The sequence below is a fragment of the Danio rerio genome, chromosome 15 (assembly GCF_049306965.1).
Source record: "Danio rerio strain Tuebingen ecotype United States chromosome 15, GRCz12tu, whole genome shotgun sequence".
In the NCBI taxonomy this organism is placed as follows: Eukaryota; Metazoa; Chordata; class Actinopteri; order Cypriniformes; family Danionidae; genus Danio; species Danio rerio.
In genome coordinates this window covers 28128348-28151953 of record NC_133190.1, presented here as the reverse complement: position 1 = coordinate 28151953, position 23606 = coordinate 28128348, and the positions used below count along the sequence as shown (strand labels likewise).

Below are 23606 nucleotides of genomic sequence, written 5' to 3'. Positions count from 1 at the left end.
ACTCATTTGCTTTAATAGTGTCATTTTCTTTTAACCACAGATCATTTCGTTTTTGTTTTGTTCATCTTTCTTTTCTTTTATCTCTTTTTATTTATTCCTTTATTTGTGTGTTAATTGACCATTCTTATTTCATTAGTCTTCAATTTTAATTATTTTTGTAAAGTTTTCTTTATTTTTAGGTAGGCTATGGTGTGATTATGATGAAAACAAAAAATTTCACCTGTTCTTCATTCATAAATAGAAGTTTTTGTAATGTACATTTTTTTGTAGTTTACAATCCAATCATTATTTCTTTTAATATTTCTTTCCTTTTTTTTCTTTCTTTTACTAATAATAATTCCTTACATTTATAGCGTTTTACATTCAAAGCACAATTTACTCATTGGAGAATCTCCTCATCCTGTGATTAAAGAGACATGAATAATTGTACCAGTTGTTGTTTTATGAAGGGAAAATTGTGATATCCTTTTCAATGACACTTATGTATTATTTTAATTGTTTGGATTATTAGTGAGTTTTTGTGTTTTTTAACTATTTTCATCAAGTACACTAAAAAATGCAGGGTTCTACAAAATTCATTTATGCTGTCCCAATACAAATCAGTCAAGTTAACTTAATGGTTTTTACAAATTTGAGTGGATTGAACATAAAACAGTTAAGTTGTCCTCCAAAAAACTTTAGAATTGTGTTGTTTATATTCATTTTAAATATGTAGCTTGAAAGCAGCAAAAGTAACTTTTTAAAAAAGATCTTTACTAAGGTACAATTATTCAATTACTGTAAATAAGTTCATATTTTACTCTTATTAGGGTAAGATTGTGTGATTGAAATATTTGTTCTTTTAGTATTTCAATAATGTTTTAAATTTGTATAAAGTACCGGTTTTATTAATTTTTGTGATTTTTTTGATTACTGAAACCAAATAAATAGTTTTATGAAAGTTACAATCGATTTCTTTTTTCTCTCTATCTCTCTATTTACTCTTCACCTTTTGAAACTCCACTTATTAAAGCAGTAGTGCCCAAACTTTTTCTTATGAAGGGCCAAAAACCAAACTTGATTGAGAGTGTTGGGCCAAAGGTAAATAAACCAAAACTGTATTACATTAAAGTTGCAAGGTAAATTCCTAATTTATTAATAGTTTTTAAATGTTATAATTAATAATTATTTATAGTTATATTATTTTATTTATATAAAGTTTTATTATAATTAAATATGTAATTGTATGTATATATATATTTATATATATATATATATATACACACACACAGTTGAAGTCAGAATTATTAGCCCTCCTGTTTAATTTTTTCCGGAATTTCTATTTAACGGAGAGCATATTTCTTCCACATATTTCTGAACATAATAGTTTTAATAACTCATTTCTAATAACTAATTTATTTTATCTTTGCCATGATGACAGTAAATAATATTAGACTAGATATTCTTTAAGACACTTTTATTCAGCTTAAAGTGACATTTAAAGGCATAACTAGGTTAAATAGGTTAACTAGGCAGGTTAGGGTAATGAGGCAAGTTATTGTATAACGATGGTTTGTTCTGTAGAATATCTGAAAAAAAAATAGCTTAAAGGGGCTAATATATTTGTCCCTAAAACAGTGTTTAAAAATAAAAAAAAACTGTTTTCATTCTAGCTAGACTGAAACAAATAAGACTTTCTCCAGAAGAAAAAATATTATCAGACATACTGTAAAAATTTCCTTGCTCTGTTAAATTATTTGGTAAATATTTAAAAAAAGAAAAATTTAAAGGGGGGCTAATCATTCTGACTTCCACTGTGTGTGTGTGTGTGTGTGTGTGTATTTTATTTTTAATTTTTTTTACATTTTACAATGAAAACCTAATCCCATTTAAAATACATTGTTGTTCAATGCCAATGTCTTGTGCAATGTCCGTGCATCCATCAAGTAACAGTATTTATATTTTAACATTTAAAAACTGATCCATTCACAACATTTAACTGAAACATTTAATTTCATTTTTTTTGTTGCTCAGCAATTAAATTCATGTTAAATTAGAATTGACGATCTCTGTTGAAGGCATTTACCCCAGCATTCCCCATCATTCTCTCTCTTTCTTTTCAGGTGGCAGGCCAAATACAGTTGAAGTCAGAATTATTAAACCCCTGAATTATTAGCCCCCCTGTTTATTTTAATTCATGTTTAACAGAGAGATTTTTTTCAACACATTTCTAAACATAATAGTTTTATTAACTCATATCTAATAACTGATTTATTTTATCTTTGCCATGATGACAGTAAATAACATTTTACTAGATATTTATCAAGACACTTCTATACAGCTTGAAGTGACAGTTAAAGGCTTAACTAGGCTAATTAGGCTTACTAGGCAGGTTAGGGTAATTAGACAAGTTATTGTATAACGATGGTTTGTTCTGTAGACTATTGGAAAAATGTATCTTAAAGGGGCTAATAACTTTGACCTTAAAATGTTTTTTTTTATTTATTAAAAACTGCTTTTATGTTAACCAAAATAAAACAAGTAAGACTTTCTCTAGAAGAAAAAATATTATCAGACATACTGTGAAAATTTCCTGAATCTGTTAAACATCATTTGGAAAATATTTAAAAAAGAAAATAAAATGCAAATGGGGGCTAATAATTCAGACTTCAACTGTAAAAGGTTACCATGGGCCAATTTTGGCCTAGTTTGGACATCTCTTAATTAAGGCATGCTTTATAAGGCCTTCATTCATAGATCATAATTTTCTTAAAAGTAACACTGTCGATCCTGCTTTCCAGATATTCCCAAGGTGTCATGTTTTGTCATTTCTGCTATCACTTTGTGGCGTCCCTTTTGTTTTGAAATGCAAAGTGTTTTTTTTTTTTTTTTTTTTTAAGCCGGACATTTACCTGACAGAAGCCTTTTCATGCCTAAACCTGCCCTCCAGACGGTCAGATTACTCCAACAGCTGACTGACATCTGTTTCACCTGAAATGACTGCAGTTTAACACATGCTTTTTAATTAGAATGGTCAAAGTCACAACAGTCCAACTTTACCGAGAAGAACGTATTGTCTTTCACTTCCAGTTTCTCTTGATGAACTAATGATAACCTCCAAAAACACAGATAGACAAAGGACAGATCAGAGCCCAAACAGCACCTGGATGTTTTTTCAGGTCACTGTTACGCTTTGGTATAAAATTCACTGCCCATATGTCGGAGAAAAACACAATGGGTATTAGTCGCTGAAAATAGCTCGGTTGTTAAATATAATTGCTTCATTTGACCCCTGTGACTCTCTGACCTTGCCTCGTGTGACAGCAGACTCATTTGGCTCGGTTATGTTTATTGTTTTGTTTACTGCTTCTTTAGATTTGCCAAAGTCAGCTCTTTCACTTTCTGGAGGACACATCGAGAGCCTCATTCATGCAACGTGAGCGGAACTGATTTGTAATTGTTCGCTTAAACATTCTTACGTAAATTGTCATGTTCAATTCATATAAGAAAGATTAAACAAACAAATTACATGCAGATTTATTCTACTCCAGTTTCACGAATAAAGGTCAGTGGTTACACAAGCAAAATTTTACTTTTCATATGAGTATATTTTATAATTTGACCAGATTCTGAAATGAAAACCAGTGGCGATTTATAGTGCAGTGGTCAAAAATACTATTTAAATATCAATTTTGATTATATATTTGATATATGATTTATGAAATGGCCACAATACATGTGCTTTCTTTCTTTTTTTGTTTTCTTTTAATATTAAGTAATCATTTGCATATATAGTAAACAGACCAAAAATGTTTAAAACAAAATTAAAAAGTTTTATTTATTTATTTGTTTTTTGTGCATGTATATTGTGTGGACTATAATTTCATCTAGAATTTGTATCCGTCTGTCTGTTGGGTTGTAATATAGGCAACCCCAACCCTTGGATTACATTTGAATCCAATGTACATATCCAATACATATTTTGAATTAAATCTTTAATCCAATTGTTGTGTTTGTCTATACTTGACACAAAGTAGGGTTTCAAAAATAACACATTTTCCGAGTGCATCTATAACGTCATTTCAATCTTTCAGTTCAGGCTTTTATTTGACATTACATTACCCCATCATATTGAAATGCATTTTCACCCGCATTATACTACACTTCGCGATTAGGTTACTTTATTTTTGAACAAAAATTACCTTATAATTATTTTTTAAACAAATTTTGTGCATATTTATAAAAATAAAGTTAAGTCAATAGTTCCAATTTTAGTCAATAGTCAATTTTACCAATGACACCAATGAACTTTTCTCTTTGATAATTGATAATAACATTGCTGTGCTAGCCTAGTTTCAATCTAGCAAGTAATCAGTTTATCTCTAATAGTGAAAATAATCATTAAACTATTGCTTTCATAAACAGGTCTGACTGTTTTGAAAGCTGTGCTAAGTCTACATGTCCACTGGAGCTTTTTTTAAAAAGCTGTTAATTTCAGATGGTAGCCCTTACAAGCTGTTTTGGTGTTGACAGTTGCATGGTATAGTCCCACGACTGGACTTTACAGCTAGCTCAAAAGTCACACTGTTGGGCGCTGCATTTTTTTGCCTTGGAATGACTGAAAAGCACGTCCCACTCAGCGATGAGCGTTAAACACCCATTCAATGCATCTCTAAGCTACAGACACCCAATCTAAGAGCAACCAAACCTTAACCCTGCCTAAAAATGTCCACAGGAGAAAGAGTAAGCACTGCAGTGTATGGTATGCTTGAGGGTTAATTGACTAATGATAACAAATGGAGCCTTACTATAAAATGTAACAAACAATATTTCGTGATATTCTAAAACGCTTAACGTGAAAAACGCTTGACATGGCTTGACTAAACATCCAAACCCAAATTTCTGTCAAACTTTACTAGTTATTATCAGTAACTACTGTAAAAAGGACAACCCCTAAGTCCATTGATAATGTGAACAATAGCAGATTAGGCATTTTCTTTCCCATTAAAATGAAAAGGCTTAACGTGGCTTAAGGTACCTTAACAACAAGGTGGGGAAAACCAAACTTCTCTAAAAATTGACTTGTAATTAGCACTGACTGCCATAAAAAGAATGAGTCCTGATTCCACAGCTAAAGTGAACAATGTAAGCGTTCTCCCCTATGTTGTTGGGAAATTCGTTTTTCTTGTTTTTGTTAAGTGACATGAAGCCTTTTCAATATCGCTTAACATGATATTGATGGAATTATAGGAGCTGTTCTTTTGATAATATTTAGGGAATTATAGGGCCTGTTTTTTTGATAATAGTTAGTGTTAATCACAAGTAAAGTTTCCCCTGGTAAAATAAATGGTTTCCCCTGGTCGGTGTTAAGCCATGTTAAGACGTTTCCTTATATTGGATTTCTATAGGGAGAATGCATAAAGTGATATTGTTCACTTTACTGTATACACTAAAATAAGAGCTTGTTCTTTTGACAGCCAAAAGTGTTTATCATAAGTATATTTTAAAAGTCATTTGGTTGCCTTTGGTTTTTGCAAAGTTGTTAAACCACATTATGCTGTTACAGAGTTTCTATAGGTTTCATCAAGTCAAATTTAAGACTTTTTAGGACCTTTTTTAGCCCATTATGAATGAAATTTCAGAATTACACAAGGTTAAACATTGAAAAGCCATTAAAATCAAATGTTATTGTAAGGAAGATAATTCAACCATATATTTATAAACAGTAATATAAATAGAGTTCGTAAATAAAATTCATAAATAAGAGTTAATAAATAACCTACTGTTAACTTTTATTGAGATAGAATGATAGTGATAAGATGGGTGTTAGCCCGTTTGAGTAGCTTTACACGGACGAAGGAAAATTAAGACCTGTTTAAAAAGATTTAAGACCTACAACACAATATTTCAATGAATTTTTTAAGGACTAAATTTTTTAATCTGAAGACTTTTTAAGACCCCTCAGATACCCTGTGTTTTAATGGATTTAATGGAATAAAATGGAAGCATAATACCGCTCAACATAGTATTGTTTGTATCAATGCTTGTTCTTTGATAGTAGTTAGTGCCATTTGTCATTGTCATGATCGAAATTTGATAGAAATTTGGTACATTCAGTACTTACTGTTAATTACAAGTAAAGTTTGACAGAAATTTATGTTTCTCAGGTTGATGTTTAGGTACATTAAGTCACGTTAAAGAGTTTGGAATGTCCCTATATTTTGATAAAGAATCAGAATCAGCTCAGGTATGCTGTAGGCCAGATTAATGTGAAATATTTATTAATTCATTAATTCATTCATTCATTCATTTTCTTTCAGCTTAGTCCCAAATTTATCAGAGTCGCCACAGCGGAATGAACCTCCAACTATCCCAGCATATGTTTCACGCAGCAGATGCCCTTTCAGTACTGAGAAACACCCATACACATTCACACTCAAACACTATGGCCAATTTTGTTTACCCAATTCACCTATAATGCATGTCTATAGATTGTGGGGGAACACGGGGAGAACATGCAAACTCCACACAGAAATGCCTCTTGTTCAAGCCCGGGACTCAAACTAGAAACCTTTTGCTGTGAGGCAAGAGTGCTAACCACTTAGCCACCGTGCTGCCTATGTGAAAAATTAATTATTCAAATATAATCAATCAATACAATGCTATAAATAATTGTTAAAGACATGCTTTATCCTCAATCGTGTGAGTTTCTAATGAGTCAACAACAGGTGAAAGTTGCTGGTGTTTACGGTGATGAAGTGAATGAAAGCTGCGCTAACATTAACCAGACCCGCCACTGAACCACAGAGCACTTTTACACAAGCATTGACTTTCACAATCAGTCCTCACCTCCTAAATAACACACCTATTGTTTGTGAGTGCGCGCATGTGTGTGTGTAAGAGATGGAGTGTGCAAGAGAGCTGAACCAATTTTGTTTTAACAAGTGGGATGTTTATGTGCTGTGTGTTAAACTTTATTGGCCGTGTGCATGAGTGATATCAGTCTGAGGGGCTGAGAGCTGAGAATCGTCTGAAGAACAACTGACTTGGGAGCAAAGCATCACGTTTAAGTATGCACAGGGAATGACTAATTGAATTCCACTTACTATAACACAAGCATAAGGTCTGCGGTTAAAGATGCTCCATGGAGGTCGATGGAGGCCCCCTGTTGTTGCAGTTGTTGAAATATAATATTCTGTAACAATAAATTATCATTAATTATATACAATTAAATCATAATATGCAAAATATTATAAAAGCAATACATTATTCTCCAGTGCCTAGACTGCAGCTCTGCACGAGAAGTTTGGTCAAAGGAGAAATGGTTTTCCTCAACTGAGCCTGGTTTTTCTCGTTGTTTTTTTCCTTCACTTTTGTCAATTGGGGAAGTTTGTTTGTTGCTAGGTCTGGGCCATATGGAAAACAAATTATTACGTCGATATAGATAATTATTACGATGAATGTCAAATCTTGATATCTCTCAATTCTAAAGGCTTTTCATCATGCCAGTCTCTTTGTGCAGCTGATATGGCACATTTTGTCAAATGTTTTAGCTGTCTGACAATATAAATAAAAAAATAATAAACAAGAGAACAATCTTGATTGATTCTATATTATTGTTCAACATCAGAACAAAGTAAAACAGGTTTGGAACAAGAAAAGGTGAGTTAATTGTGACAGAAATTTCCATTTTGAATGAATGTCATTTTAATGGTGAGTATGGGGAATTTAGGGTGAAATATCCTTTAATATATTTTATTTAAAGATGCTAACGAATACTTGATGATCAATTGTCATAAACCCTTTAATTGATGGACCTTATCAATGACTAATTAAGCATGGGCATTTAAAGGTTTGGTTATGCTTTGCGCTTTGAGACGCGTCCATGCATTACATAATCAAGTGTGTGCAGTTTACCTTATCTTGTGGAGTCACCCTCTTGACATTGCGGGATGCATAAAAACCAGTTATGCACAGATCTCAGTTATTTCCGCAGGTGTTTTAACCAATTTTATCTGACAGACTGGCACAAATAGTCCTATGCAGACTCCCGTTTTAAAAATCGCACATGCGGGAAGCATCTCCATTCACACAATGAGTTTCTGAGTTCTCTCATCCTTCAGGCCGAGTTGGTTCATCTGAGGTAATCTAAGAATACTTTCAGTGCTGCTAACAGTTTGTAAAGATTGTCCTGCTCATTCAAACCACTTGATTAAATCAATAAACTGAAATTGTATAAACAGTTTAATGGATTGTTTTGTTGCTGAAGCATGTATCTCTATCTCTACTAGCCAGGCTTCCAGCTAACTCTATCAAACCTCTTCAGATGCTTCAGAATGCAGCAGCACGAGTGGTCTTTTACGAACCTAAAAGAGCACATGTCACTCAGCTACTCATTCGTTTGCACTGGCTGCCAGTTGCTGCTCTCATCAAATTTAAAGCACTGATGTTTGCTTACAAAGTGATTTCTGGCTGCGCCCCTTCTTATCTGCTCTCACTTCTGCAGATATATGTGCCCTCCAGAAACTTGCATTCTGTGAATGAACGTCGCCTCGTGGTTCCATCCCAAAGAGGGAAGAAAACGCTTTCCCGAAAGCTCGCGCTCAATCTGCCCAGTTGGTGGAATGAACTCTCTAACTGCATCAGAACGGCAGAGTCACTCACTGTCTTCAAAAAGCGACTAAAATTTCAACTATTTAGTCTCCACTTTTCTAACTAACATGCAACTACCTCTCTGACTCCACAACTAACTACAAAAAAATAAAAAATTTACTAATGCTTTCCTTCTTAGACTTTACGTACCTGAAACTTGCCTACAGCACTTATTCATTGTTGCTCTAATAGTTGTGTAAATTGCTTCCTTGTCCTCATTTGTAAGTGGCTTTGGATAAAAGCGTCTGCTAAATGACTAAATGTAAATGTATATTATAGCGGACTTGTTTTGAAGCGCTTTCACGTTAGATGTTATTGCTCGGTTTGGAACATGTTGAGCTGTGCATCGATGGATTTGTCTTTCAGTGTTTGGACTTTTAGCAGTAAAAATTAAACCACACTGAACTGAACCAAACTAAACTGAACTTCAACTCTGAAAATTGGACTGACACAGTTTTAATTTACTAAAACTTCTATGTTGAATGTAAAAGCGCTACATAAAATAAACATGAATTCAATATAAACAATTAAAATACTACATACAATACGAGTAAAATTATACAAAATAAAATGCATTTATAAATACATAAATAATATATAATATTATTAACCAGTTATGTATTAGACAGGCACGCACTGTGGTCGTGTTAATTAGTAAGCCATGTTTTGAAAAAAAAAAATTTGGTTTAGTATAGTTATTTGGTTTCTTTTCTTAATTTTTGTGTATTTTGTAGGACATTTATTTAAGGAATTAACAAGAAGGAATACCATTTGAGTTGAAATGAAGTGCGATCAAGATGAAACCTGCTACCAGGCTTACACAGACAAAAAAGGCCAAAACACAAATTGTTTTGCTAAATAAAAGTATATATTTAGTTTCGAATATTGCTTTATTTTTATCTGTTTTACCAACGATACAACAATGGTCTATTTCAAACTATTTTAACTGTTAATTAGGAAATCAATCATTGTGGCAGTATGATTCAATTTTACTTCATTTGACCACAATGAGCCAGGACAAGCTTCCAAACTTGCTATTCTCAGTACTAAAAGCCAGCATTTTATACATTGTGAACTTATCCAAAAAAATTCTTGAAAAAAAGACATGAGGGACAATTTTAAAGGTGAAACATATATTGGATTCTTTCACAAGAACTTTATGAAAAGTTTAAATATAAAAAGAAAAAATTATGATTTCATTGTTCATATTTGTAAAAACCAGTCAGTTCCTTAAATAAAAAAATAATCTATAGTAGGCTATATGACATGTCACTCATTCCATGCTGTTTTGATTATGCAGTGAAAGGCCCTTCGCTTTGATGGGGTTCAATGCTGTTTGCACTACGCCATTAATGATAACTTGCTTTCCTGAGTAATTCCCTCCTTTATCAGGCGTCACCAATTTCTCTGGGGATTGTTTTACTCAGCCGACGCCCTTTCTGACGCAACTCTCGGTGCTGGGAAACACCCACACACACTCTCATTCACAAACTAAGGCCAATTTAGTTGATCCAAATATCTCTTTGGACTGGGGGAAACCGGAGCACAAGAAAGAAACCCACGCAATCACGTGGAGAACATACAAACTCCATACAAAAATACCTCTTGGTCCAGCCAAGACTCAACGTCTCATCCATTAAAAACATATCAATAAAAATGAAATCAAACAAGCCATAATATAGAAATACTGAAAATTTAAAACATAAATGCATATACTATAATGTAAATAAATCAATCAATTAAAAAAAACTGAAAATAAAAGTTGTAATAACTATAATATTGTTTGTTGCAATCGTGAAAAAATAAGAGCAAATTTGTTACACTTTGTAAAACAATATATTGTGAGCAATGTAATGCAATATCAAAGCTGAAATAATGTGATACGTATAAATTAATTAAGTAATACTATTTGAAACAATCGAAACGTTGATAAATTGAAGAATATAATCCAAAAAAACATTTTACGAGTATTTACTTGCAATTTATCTATGTTAAACTTCGTGTTACCACTAGTATACAATATTAGAGGTAATTAATTTTGTTCGTCTGTACATCTGTATTAACTTCTCTCTGCTTGAGACTCCGTGGCACTTGTCCCTTGCCCTGTTTCATAAAACACTTCATATTGAGTGAAAATAATGCACCATGGGAACAGCTATTTAGCGGTTGAGCTGTTTGTTGCCTTGCACCCTTGGCCAGACACCCAACCAGAGCGCACTCTCTCTATGGCAGCGTGATGAGCACTGTTTCTGTCTTTGTGGGTACAACCACTCAATTCACCACATGCAAGATCACCGGGCCCCCATGCCAGACACACCCCTGAGAACCAACATCTCACCAGAAATTGAGCGGTAGGCCCAACATTTACGCACACCCTCTCCTAATTCACTCTAATGAGATGCTGCGAGACAGTTTTAGTGGATAGGCACGCAGAGACAGGTCATTTGCATCCTCTGCCTTTTGTGTGAGTCCAGGCCGACACGCGGATGCAGCCTCCACTGGCAGTGTTGCCGTTTTTGGGAGATGAAAGCTAAATGAGAAGCTGTCGTGATTGATTGAGAATAATGCGAGATGTGGGTTTGAACTGGGCATGTTGTGATTCAAACGCTTGCGTTGGAGGGAAAGGCATGCACAAACCAACCGCTCCTTTTAGAGTCTGTGAGAGTCCATGGTGTGACTTCCTCAAAATACCTTCTGCGAGCGTGTCTCTATTGTTGCCAGATGTCATTTCAACTTCCCAGCAGACACTTGTGTGAAGCACTGAAGGAGTGATATTGTGTCTACACCAAGTGTGGTCATTGTTGTTACATTGGGACTTGTTTGTAAGAGCTCTGCAGGTAAAGCTCACTCCACCAATCCCACGAGACAAGAAGTGGGATAATAACTTTTGTTAGAGACTGGAAATTACAATTTTGGTTGATATGATAACCGATAATTGCTTATATTTGGAAACAATTACCGATATGAAGACTATTACATAAGATAAATACAAATCTTGATATCGTTTTTTTCTCCTGATTACAAAAAGTGCAGTACAACAGGAAACGTCCAAATCTTTTGTTTTCCTAAAATGATTTTCAAACTGCAATTCTAATGCTGTGCACACATCAGACATGTCAGGCGCAGATAAATCTCGATATTCACACGTAAATAGACGCGTGATCATTTTAAGTTTACTCGCTTCATTTGTGCGTCAAATCCGCCTCGTTCGTGTGTAAAATTCACTTCATAACAGACATGGATTCGCATCATGGGCAGGGCTTCTATCTGCCCAGTGACTCTAGCTTCGTTGCCAAATGGCTTACATGGATTTTATTGAGACAATAGCTGTGTTTGTGCATTTTAAGAAAACTGAAAAACAGTGTCGATTCGTTTAGAGCCATGCCTGAGTCCACTAGATCCATTCTGAGGTGCACCCAGCTCTGTGAGCTCATAAACTCCTCCAGAAACTATACCTGGATAATGGAAGCTTTCGGCGGTGCTTCCGACTAAGCTGAGCCCAGTTTGATGAACTGTTCTCTGGTGTCGGCAGGAGGATTTCCCCCCGGGACACCAACAACAGGCGCTACATCATAATCACTCCCCTACAAGAGAAAGCTCTTGATTGGTTAATGTGTCCTTTGGCCCTTGGGACCTCGATTTAATGTCTCATCCAAAAGGCAGTACTCACTGAGCAGTATAGAGTCCCCATCAATATACTGGGGGGTTAGGACCCACACAGACCACAGGTTGGCCACTTTCACTAATGCTGTGTTCACACCAGATGCAGAACGCGTGGATAAATCGCGCTATTCGTTTATTGAGAAAATAACAGTGCTTATGTGCTTTATGAAGGCTGAAAAATAGCGTTGATTTGTTTGGAGCTGTGTCTAAGTCCATTAGATCCTTTCAGAGGTGCAGCCAGCTCTGTGAGCTCATTAACTCCTCCAGAAACTTAACCTGGATGATGGAGGCTTTCAACTGTGCCAAGCCCAGTTTGATAAACTGTTGTCTGGTGTCTGCAGGAGGATTTTCCCTCAGGACACCAACAACAGGCGCTACATCATAATCACACCCAAACAAGAGCAAGCTCCTGATTGGTAAATGCAGCATGAATGTCCACTGAATTTCAGATTTTTGAACTTGAGCGATTTGTGCTTTAAGCGCGCAAAACATTCAATTTACGCCGCAGGATGTCTATTCACGTCTTTGTATTGACTTAACATGTAAATTACTCATGCTTTACACTTCTTCCATGTCTGGTGTGAACGCAGCATTACACCACTTCCGGCAGCAACCTAGCTTTTCCATGTGGTCTCCTATCCAGGTACATACCGGGCGCAGCTCTGCTTGGCTTCCGTGGGCGACCATGTGAGAGTTGCAGAGAGCCAGCTGCCAGCTATTGAACAATGGTCAATTTTTCTCAAGTCAATAATAATAAACATAAGCATTCATGGGCCAATACCAATGGTTTCTGATATTTGACTATTGGAAATAAACCTTCAAATCCTGCCTGAAGCAAAGCCAGTACAACTTGAGGGGTTAAAGTCACTGTTGGTGCCATGACCTAGAAATGCTTGAGATTTAGGTGGGTGAGCATAACAGGGGCCAGTTTTTGGCCAACATAAATCTTATTCAAAATAGTCAACAAGCACTGTTTTCTTTTTGGTTTGTATAGCTGAAAATGTAATTCCTCTAATTGAATATAATATGGAGTATTTATACCTGCTGATATAGACAGTTCCTATCATACAGGTACGGACTGTATCTGCTAATTATCCATTGTCTGTAGTCTTTGCAAGGTATTCTTAACTTCATTCGTTCCTTCCTGAGGCTTAGTCCCTGATTGTGAGGTTGTCACAGCGGAATGAACCAACAATTACTCTGGTATATTTGTTTTATGCAGCAGATGCCTTTCCAGCCACAACTCGGTGTTAGGTAAGCTCTCTCATTCGCATACACTAATGCCAATTTTTTGTTCATCCAGTTCACATATACCGCTTGTCTTTAGACTGTGGGGGAAGCTAAAGCACCCGGAGGTAACCCACGCAAACATAAGGAGAACATGCAAACCCCACACACAAATGCCAACTGGCTGTAAGGCGACAGTGCTAACCACTGAGCCACCTTATTCACAACTTTTCAGTCCCAATGCAGTTGCAGCCATCAGTGACTGTTCATGTTGCATCATATGCAGTATGTAATGGGCTCTGTCTGTTGATGTGTGTCGCGCCATTCATGGTCTGGTGTAGACACAGTGAAACCAACTCGGTGGTCTGTGAGTCAGCAATAGCCTAGTCACAGTGCCACCCTATCCTGAGGCTTACAAGCAACATGTTGGCACCAGTGGTCACTGGTTGTCTCAGTGTTCGAGCAAATGACCCATCTGTAGAGCACATGGCTGTCCGCTCAGTGGTCTCTGCTCTTTAAACTTTCCTAATTAGCCCCTCAGAACTACACATACACACAAGGGGAAGAGCAGCCTTTTGTTTTCTGTGGCCTACGCTCGCCCTACGCCGAACCTCCTCCTTTTCTCTCCTCTCTTCCAGCTAAATCTCTTTTCCGGCTTGATTCTCGCTGAAAACCATATGGCGTGTGACATCATGGGGGCAGGAAGCCGAGCTGAAGGGAAGGATAGAGCCGAGGAGAGCGATCAGAGTGGTGATGTCAGCAGACAGGCATGCAGGGAGGCCCGGTGAGGGTCGGGGGGGTTTGGGGGGGTGCAGGTTGGAAGTGCCTTTAGTTTTTTCTTTTTGTAATTTTCACTCCCACCTGGATAATCAGGGAAGAATTGTCACTGGGTGGAAAGGGGGGGTCTTGTGGACTTTCTGTGAACTGTTTTCCTTTAGGGACTCGTCCCCATGCTGTAATCGAGAACGTCTGCCCTCATTTACCAGTCACATTTTCACATTGTCCAATCTAATATCCACAAAATGCTCTCTGAGGTAAAATCAGTCTTGCACAAGCACTAGGGCACCTATCATGTCTAATCAAAAAGGCATTATGTATAAATCCATTCTCACGGAGGCGAATCTGCCTCCAGATATTTTTTTTTTTTTTTTTTTTTCCATGCAACTTCTTGAAGTTGGTCCTGAACAGAGCTATAGGATTCAAATTAACACGTAATGAGCTAATCAAATGTATGGGCACACCTGTAGATTCATTATTATGATCACAGGTTCTGCATCTTATAGCGGATTTATGAAGTAATCATTATTAAACAAAGCAAAACTTACATTATAGCTTCTTTGAAGTAATTACTCTTCCTAAAATATAAGTTCAGCAACATATTGTTTGTATAAAGACCCCTTCATACAATGAAAAACAAGTTATTTTAAGAGACCCTACTATTGGTTTTTGAAAATTAGCTTCCATGCAGTGTGTAACAGCATTAAGTGAATGAAAACATCCAGCTGAGGTTTAAATCTGAAAGTGCACCATGTTGAAAATTTTTGATTCTTTAATGAAATAGTTGACTCAGAGTTAAATAAATGAATCGAGTTAAGTTTGGATCTTTTGTTAGAACGTATCGACGTCGAAACGGTACCACCAAATATGTAGTTCCAGATCTGGTCAATTGTGAGCGCGCCTTACCTTCAGGCACTAGCAGAGCGTGAGGGATCAAGAGACTGATCATGACGCGAAGAACGGAACTTTGTCAGTAACTGTTACAGTTCAAATAGGCCAGTTTCTTCTTCCTCCGGATCATTACATGTAAGTGTGATTAAAATTGTTGCCTCGTTTTTGTGTAGTTTGCAAAATATGTATTTAATTGTGAGTTATAAGTTGTAGTCACCCAGAACAGCTTATTATCACGTATCTATTATAGATCAGTGCTTGTACTGTATCTCTCAGGTTAAATCTTTATGGGGCTGTTCACATATTGTGTCCAAAACATGACGCGTGCTTCTGCATTTACTGATTTAAATCAGTAAGCTGTGTGTAAGCTGTTCCTACACACGTGTGGCGTGGTCAATTTTCAAAATAGCTTTTGAAACTGTGTGAATTACTTGGGGTTAGGGTTAAGAATAGAGTAATATGCTGGTGTTTAACTGCATTGCTTTATTGCATTCCTGCATTGGGCTCTTACATACTTTCTGTTACTTCATAATCGTGGTGGGCATATCTCTCTGTCTCACGGTGAACGCAGTCGAGCAATCACAACAGACTGGGTCATCAGACCAATCACAGCAGATTTGCCTCACACAAAGGAGGGATTTGGGAACAAATGAATCGCTGATAATTAGATAAAAATAAATGTATATTATAAGACAGTAAAAGTGTTTGTTGACCTTACATGCATGTCAGCCTGTTGTTGGAGACCACACAAACCAAAATATGACCTTTTGTAATGCATAATAGGGACTCTTTAAATAGACACATATTACAAATAATACATATATAAAGAGAATACTTACAGTATTTAAATAAATAAAGTCTTTATTATTACTATTATGAACCTGAATCTTCTAACTCTAACAAGCTTTTATCTTATTACACTAAAAACTATTTCATATGTATTATATTTATTTCACTATCTGTTGATTCATTCTTTATTGTTTTTCATTTTATTGTTTCAAGATTCTTTATTGCTTTATTGTTATAAGATCTTTTATCTAACACCAATTTAATTCAGTGATATTTATTACTACTATATTTATATTTCATTTTATTATCGTATTTAATACTCTAATACCATTTATATTAATTTAATAACCTTTACTATTTTGATTTTCCATGGTCCCGGGACTCCAGTTTGCTAGACTCCCTGAACTCCAAACATTCCGCTCATTCTCTCAACCAGCTTCATGAGGTGCATCCTGGGATGCATTTTGAACAGTAGTTTCCATGTACGCTGAGCACTTGTTGGCTTCTTTTCCTACAAAATCCAATCCAACCCATATATTTAACAACATAATAATTACAATTTCAGTTTAGCATAGAAATTAAGAGCTTAGGCATAATTTACAATTTATTTATGAAAATATTAAGCGTGAAAAGCTTCCCGAAACATAAATCCGGTCAGGTGTGTCCGAACGTTTGACAAGTACTGTATTTAATTTCATTCAGTACACGGCAGCTTTGATTTGTGTGGTACAGTAATGCAGCGAGACCTTGGGCAGCGGTTCAGGCCTGGTATCTGGGATATGCATTAAGCGTGAGTGTAATGCACTGTGGCCAACTCTTTTTCACCGACTTGCCTTAATGAGACAAAAGTGCACATTCTACAGCTGTTTGCATTGAACCATGAGATTTTCCATGTTTATATGCAATGATAGACAGAATCTTGGATCTCCGTGTTTCCTCCTCAATGGACCCCAGGTCCATTTCCGCAAGCCTATTCCTTCGCACTCCCTCAAGCCTCACCTAAACGCATCCAACTGCTCCATCTCTCTCTCTCTCTCACCGAAGAGTCACGATCTGCGCACCAGGCTTTTTGTCTGTCAGACTCCCTCCTCTGCTCGCTCGCTGGGTGAACTCCACAGCTTTGTTGGGAGGTCCTGGTCTCCATACCACCCCGCTTCCAGCCAGCTCTCTATCAGCACAAACACACACACACACACACTACCCCTCTCTGATTAATGGCAGAGCTGGGGCGAGTGCCAGGCCAGATCCTCACAGAAAGAGAGAGAGGACAGGAGAGAGGCAGGGCTGCCGCAGCTGTGGTTTTGGAGCCCGTCTCTCAGCCCCTGCTCTGCCCCCTCTCTCCATCTCCTCACTGGCTCCTTCGGGGACACACGCCTTGGCCGGGCCCCAGGAACCAGGGAGTCAGGACCAGGGAAAGGGGAGAGGAAGGGGGGAACAAGACAGCGAGAGAAGACAGAAGGAGATAAAGGGAGAGCGAGTGTACAGAAAATGACAGGATGTTTGATTTTACAGAGGAATTTTGAGAGGTTACGGTCGAGACGACTGGATGTGGCAAGAGAAGGGCGCCTACTGAGAAATGACGAAAAGAGGGAATCTTAAAAACTACACTCCAACAATGACTTCCGCTGCTTGTTCAAATGACTTATTTTTAAATGACTTATTCAATTCTTATGTTTGTTTGGGGACAACCTAATTGTTTTATGTTCAATCCACTTAAATTTGTAAAAATGCTTAAGTTAACAATCAGTTTGTGTTGGCATAACAATATTACAATATTTACTAGAACTTCTATGTTAAGCTGCTTTGACACAGTCTACATTGTAAGAGCGCTAAAGACATAAACATGTATCGAATTGAATTGAATAACATGAAGGAATTGTGTGGAACGCAGTGTTTTTTATAGTGTAGCATTTTCTCGCATTTACGCTGTGATTCTCTGGCCTTAGATTTCTGTTCAATTGAAAGTTTTATAGTTTTACCTTCTCCTGACACAGATAAGTAGGTTTACAGTAGTAAAAGTTTTTCAAAATTGTCCTAAGACAAGAATGGTTGTTAAATATTTTTAGCACAACTTTTAATGAAAGGTTTTGATCAACTTTAAATATAACTACTGTATTATTGGTAAAACATTCACACACTTGTTCCAAAGTACACACTTGTTCTTTGAAAACTAAATTCATTCATTCATTTTTTTTCGGCTTAGTCCCTGATTATCAGGGCTCGCCACAGTGGAATTAACCACCAACTATTCAAGCATGTTTTACACAGCGGATAACCTTCCGGCTGCAACCCAGTACTAGGTAAAACCCATCCACATGCACACTCATACACTACGGCCAATTTAGTTATTCAATTCACCTACAGCACATCTTTAAATTGTGGGGGAAACCAGAGCACCCAGAGGAAACCCACACGAACACAGGGAGAACATGCATGGACTCAAACTAGTGACATTCTTACTGTGAGGAGACAGGGCTAACCACTGATCCACCGTGCCATCTCCAAAAGTAAATAAAAGTTGCAAATATATTTTGTTTTACTAAACCTCACTGCTGACAGACAAATATGTAAAAATGTGAAAAAACTCACAATGCTACAGTGGAGAAAACAGCTGTAAAGAAAGCATCTCATCATATCAATATTAAGATGCAAGCTCTGCAATTCAATTTAAATGAAACAGTGACATATTAATACAGATTTTCTGGGTTTTTTTTTTTGCCTCTTTAAATAATTTAAACATGCTGTCATAATTCATGTAAAGTTTGGACCAGTTTTCTGTCCATACAACATGCTGCTCAGCAGAACTTATTCCAGCCTCTTGATTCTTTCCTCTGATGAAAGTTTGGTCTTTACAAACTCAAGAGCGAAGAGAAAGTTATGAAAACAGAAATATCTTGCCTTTTCAGTGTTGAACAATGAAAGGGTCAGTCTCTGCACAGTTTTGACTTTTAAGAGATGAAAACTCTGTAAAGAGACAGATCTCTACACTTTTCAACACTAAATAGGAAAGACATTTCTGTTTTCATAACTCTTGAACCTGAATGAAGAAATCACAGATTTGGAACGACCAGCTTCTTTGGCGATGTTTGAACAGGTTTTCATCCCTTTGGCCTTCATCTGGACAACTTGCTGTCAGAGGGTTTCAGTCAGTTCAGGACAGTTCACCTTCCTACAAAACCATTGAAAGTTAAGCCATCACCAATTCTGTCGGATGGTGCTATGAAATGGGCCAGGATAAAACAAGATGAGATTGATAAAACAAATGATCGCTCCATATTTTTAAATTCTGTACAGATGTGTCACATTTAGATTTTCCAGTTTCCAGTTTAATGCATTCACACAGATATAAATGGAAGTCAATGGCATGAAAAGTGCAGTGTGACCATAGCTTTAGTCTGTCAGATTATTAGTGTTTGTCAGATTTTACTATCTGGTGTCACATTAACACAAATAACTGGAAGATATATGAAAGCATTCTCTAATATTGATTTAATCAGTGTTTTTATCAAAGTTTTTATATGGCGTTTCATGACACCTCACTCCTGAAATATGCTTTAAAAATGACGTTTTTCTACTTTTAGGACAGCAGTATCTATATTTCTGTAGAGTTTAGTTCCAACTTACCTCAGCCCGCTGGTTAGAAGTTTCTCGTATGGCTAATAAGACCATGATTAGCTGGTTCAGTTGTTTGATTAGAGTAAGAGCTAAACTATGAGGACAGTGGCAATTCAAAAGCAGAACCGAACAACCCTGTGTTAGAATCAATTCAAATAGGTGTAAAGCCTGGCTCACATGGTGCGATTTTTAATAATATTTTATGATTGCAGCTTGTCAGACTCTGAGCATGATCCCCATGTCATGCTGTAAGATCTGTGTTGTCATTAGGTCAGACTGAACCGCTAACTAGACATGCAACTAATCTAGTCTATGACATCATCAATTAATGATACGTTCAGTAACCCGCATTCTGAAATGATACCTCACAGCAAAAAAATCTGTAGCGTTAATTTTACGTATGACCTTGTAAATAAAACCAGGAAAAAAACAGTTTCTACATTTGCCCATGGTGGTCTGAAGTTGTCAGGCTGATTGTGTCATCAGGTTCAGAGCTCTTATTGTTCTTGCTCTTAAGCTCGTTGTAAGAAGTCACACTGCAGGAAAGTGTGTGAAATCTTCAGACACCGTCTCAATTTCAAAATCAAACAAAAAGTGCTCAGGGGTAGCTTAAATAATGTCAGTGCTCTTTGGGTTAGGGATTCATCAGAATAAACAGCAAAAATCAGTCTTTACTGATGAAGGCTATTGTTTGCCGTAATGCTGAGGCACAGGTTTAAGGAATAGCCATGTCAATAAAAGCTTTTTAATATTTTTTTCCAAATTTTTGGAGTGCCTTGGACTGATTTTTATTGTCTCAATTTCATTGGAGGTAATATCTGATTGCATCAGGCATTAATGAGCTGTTGGTGAACATCTTAACCAATGATCAAAGCTCAGATTTTAGCCTAGGATTAAAGGAATCTTTTAGGATTTCCAAAATTTTTCTCAGATGGCCAAACTGTGGCTGAAATCACAGGTCAGACCCCTGTCCTGGAGGCCCTCAGCCCCAACAGTTCAGCTACAATTGTAATTAAACACACCTGATCAAACTAGTTAAGTTCTTCAGGCCTGTTCGAAAACTAAAGATCCAGTAAGTGTGTATGTGTATGAGTTGGGCTGGAACTAAACGTTTAACAGACGTGGCTATTTACAAAATATTTCTAAACATATGCACCAAAAGGCTATGAAATGCATATAAGGCATATAAAATGTTTGTTTCTGCCTTCACGACACCTGCATTTTTACAGGTCAGAAAGCAAGCACTTCAAATACTAAGTGCATTCTAGACGCAGCTATAATGTTTGTTTGCACAGAAATTGCATGTAAATATGATTGGATTGACTTCAACTTTAGTTGATTGATTGTGATTTCTTTATTTTTTTATTGCTGTTATCTGAAGCTGTTGCTTTAGTAGTTTTGAAGGGCTCTGAGTGTGCTTTGTAAGTGCCGTATCGTTGTCCCAGGCTGGCGTGTGTGTGTGTGTGTGTGTGTGTGTGTGTATGTGTCTCTCTCTTGCGGTGTTTTATGGGCTGTGTGCTGCGGTGTATTGACCTCGCTCTCACCCCGGTGCCACCCAGCCAGTGCAGGCACCATTGGCCCCTGCCAAAATCCCACAGCGCCACATCTGCTATCCATAAACGCCAGCCACTCTTGCTCTCCATCTCCTTCTCACACCCCTCCATCCCCCTCTCAAACATATTTGCTTATTCTTGTTTTCCCAACTGAGCGGCACTTAAATTATACTCCTGCACAATCTCTGTTTTACATTCAATTTAAACACTCAGTGGTTCTGCCCTTATCTCTTCCTCCCTGCAATCCATCTCACTCTTATGTTTTTCTATTCTCTCTCCTCTTCCAATGGAAAAAAAAAAAATCTTTCGCCCATTATGTCTTCAGTGGGATCCAGCTGTGTGTGGTGGCAGTGAACTGGGAACCACAGGACATTCCTGGTCCAAGCGGCCTCAAGCCACCAGCGTTAACTCCTTCTGACTGTGGTCGAAACCAATCACATGCTCATCTGAGCGCTGTCCAATATACCTCCATGTAGTTTGTCCCTAACTGTCACAAACATTTCGCTTTCCATCAGCAGAGTCGCAATTCAACATTTCCACGTTAATCTCGAGCGGATGTTTCTGGTAAGCGGAGGAGTTCGAGTAGCAGGAAAAGTTGACAGTTGCATTCCATGCATGATTTTAAGGCAAAATTCAAGGGTCACTGCACATGATTACTACCACAAATAACTGCTTAGGTCTTGTTTTCTTAAAAAAATAATAAAATATTATATATAATAAAGTTTATGGCATATGACTATTACCAATTCATATGTTAATCAATTCATGATTTCAAAAATAAGAATTAACATATTTAGTGGAAAACAAAGTCCTTAAATAACTAAAAAGATTAACTTTGTGCTTATAAAATCATTAGGGTTAAAACCTTACGAGTTTTAATCAATGTTATGCCAATGCTTTTACACCAGAAGTAATTAGCAAGGATTTTTGGTAGATTGAAATGCAGGAATTGCCATAAGTGCAATTTTTCAGCTCGAGATTTAAAATATTACAAAATTGCTCTTATAACAGTAGAAGTTTCATAATTATGTGATTAAATCTTTTAACTGAAGGTAATTGTAACCCATTTTTCTATGATATCAGCACAAAAATTGCTTAGAGAATATAACGAAGCCCCTGAAAAAACTTATAAGAACTAATATGTGCTATTTTAAAACTGTAAGCCAAGGTGGAAGGAAATATTGCCAGTTTTTGGAAGACATAAATGCAGAAATAGCAATTACAATGCAACACAATCCATACTACAGCCTTAAAAATGAGGCACTTGCATTAAGTAGGGCCAATTTTTGGTAGATTTAAAGACAGAAACTGCCATGACGATGGAACTAAATCCTTAAAAATGATGAGAACAATTAATATACATGCTTTTATAAAATTATAAGCTTCACATTTCTGTGTGTATAAATCAATATTACGATGAGGCACTTACAGTGGAAGCAAATGGGGCCGTTTTTTACATTTTTAAGGTCGTTTTAGGGTTTACATTACATTGCTATGGCATAGGAGGTATAAAAGAGCATATAACTTTACACTGAAAACATTTGTACCAGATTCACACTTAAATCACCCTAATGCACATTGTGTAAGCTTTGTGACTAAACTATTAAATATTTTAACAATTACCGATTGGCCGCATTTGCTTACTTTAACCCAGATTTTTTTGTTCCCCTTTACGAAATAAACAGCAAGCGACGAGTCAAAATTAGTTTCTGTGGTAATCAACCTTATTCCACAAATGCTGTCAATGGAGCTTAACTCGTATTGAACCCTTGATATTCCTTTAAGGACAATCTCCAGCGTGGGAGGATTAGATTTCCTCTCTCGATCATGAACATTTGGCCAGGCACACCACACCCCATTCAGCTTTAAACAAGATGTGTTTAACACATCCCCGCTCAATGCCCCCGGTGCACCACGGCTTAAAAAATGAAGCAGAAAATAAATGGAGTGCCTCGACTTAACCGTCCAGAGCTTCGAGTGCACCCCTAGGCAATAAAGAAGTATTACTCTAGCGCGATTGTTTTATCATTATTTGACTTTTTCCACCGTAATCAAATTCACTGCGCGGGATAAAAATGTACGTATTGAACTTTTGATACCCCGATTCTTGGATGCAGTCGTGTTTTCTGAGCCCAAAGCTTCACCTTCTCTTTTCCCAGACATATTGGCATGCGTCTGTGGTGCAGTCCCAACAGAACCTGGGGATGAATCATGTAGCTGCAAGCATGCAAGAGCTCTGTTTTATGATAAATATTACAATTCATAAATCATTGTTTCTCAGAAGAGCGCGGGGAGGGAGCAGAGAGAGAGAAAGGGAACTGGAAAACATTTGGGGATCCGGCAAGAAAACAACGGAGGGTCACGCTCTCTGTGTGAGAGAGAGTGTAGATGGTGGTGAAAAGGGGGCTTCAGGTCAGGGATCCACCGGGGAGAGGGAGTGGTGGAAGAGTCTGCAGGAAT

The 23606-nt window shown here is 36.9% G+C and overlaps 1 protein-coding gene and 1 long non-coding RNA gene across 2 annotated transcripts in view; one reads left to right on the top strand and one right to left on the bottom strand.

Annotated features, from left to right (window-relative positions):
* tp53i13 (tumor protein p53 inducible protein 13) overlaps positions 1 to 23606 on the top strand; it is a 732349-nt gene that overhangs the window by 628460 nt on the left and 80283 nt on the right. The window lies entirely within an intron of this gene.
* On the bottom strand, positions 18700 to 21899 carry LOC141377849 (uncharacterized). Its single transcript, XR_012390874.1, has 2 exons — positions 19033 to 21899; positions 18700 to 18871 (listed from the first exon to the last, which is right to left on the bottom strand). It is a non-coding gene; the product is annotated as an uncharacterized lncRNA (long non-coding RNA).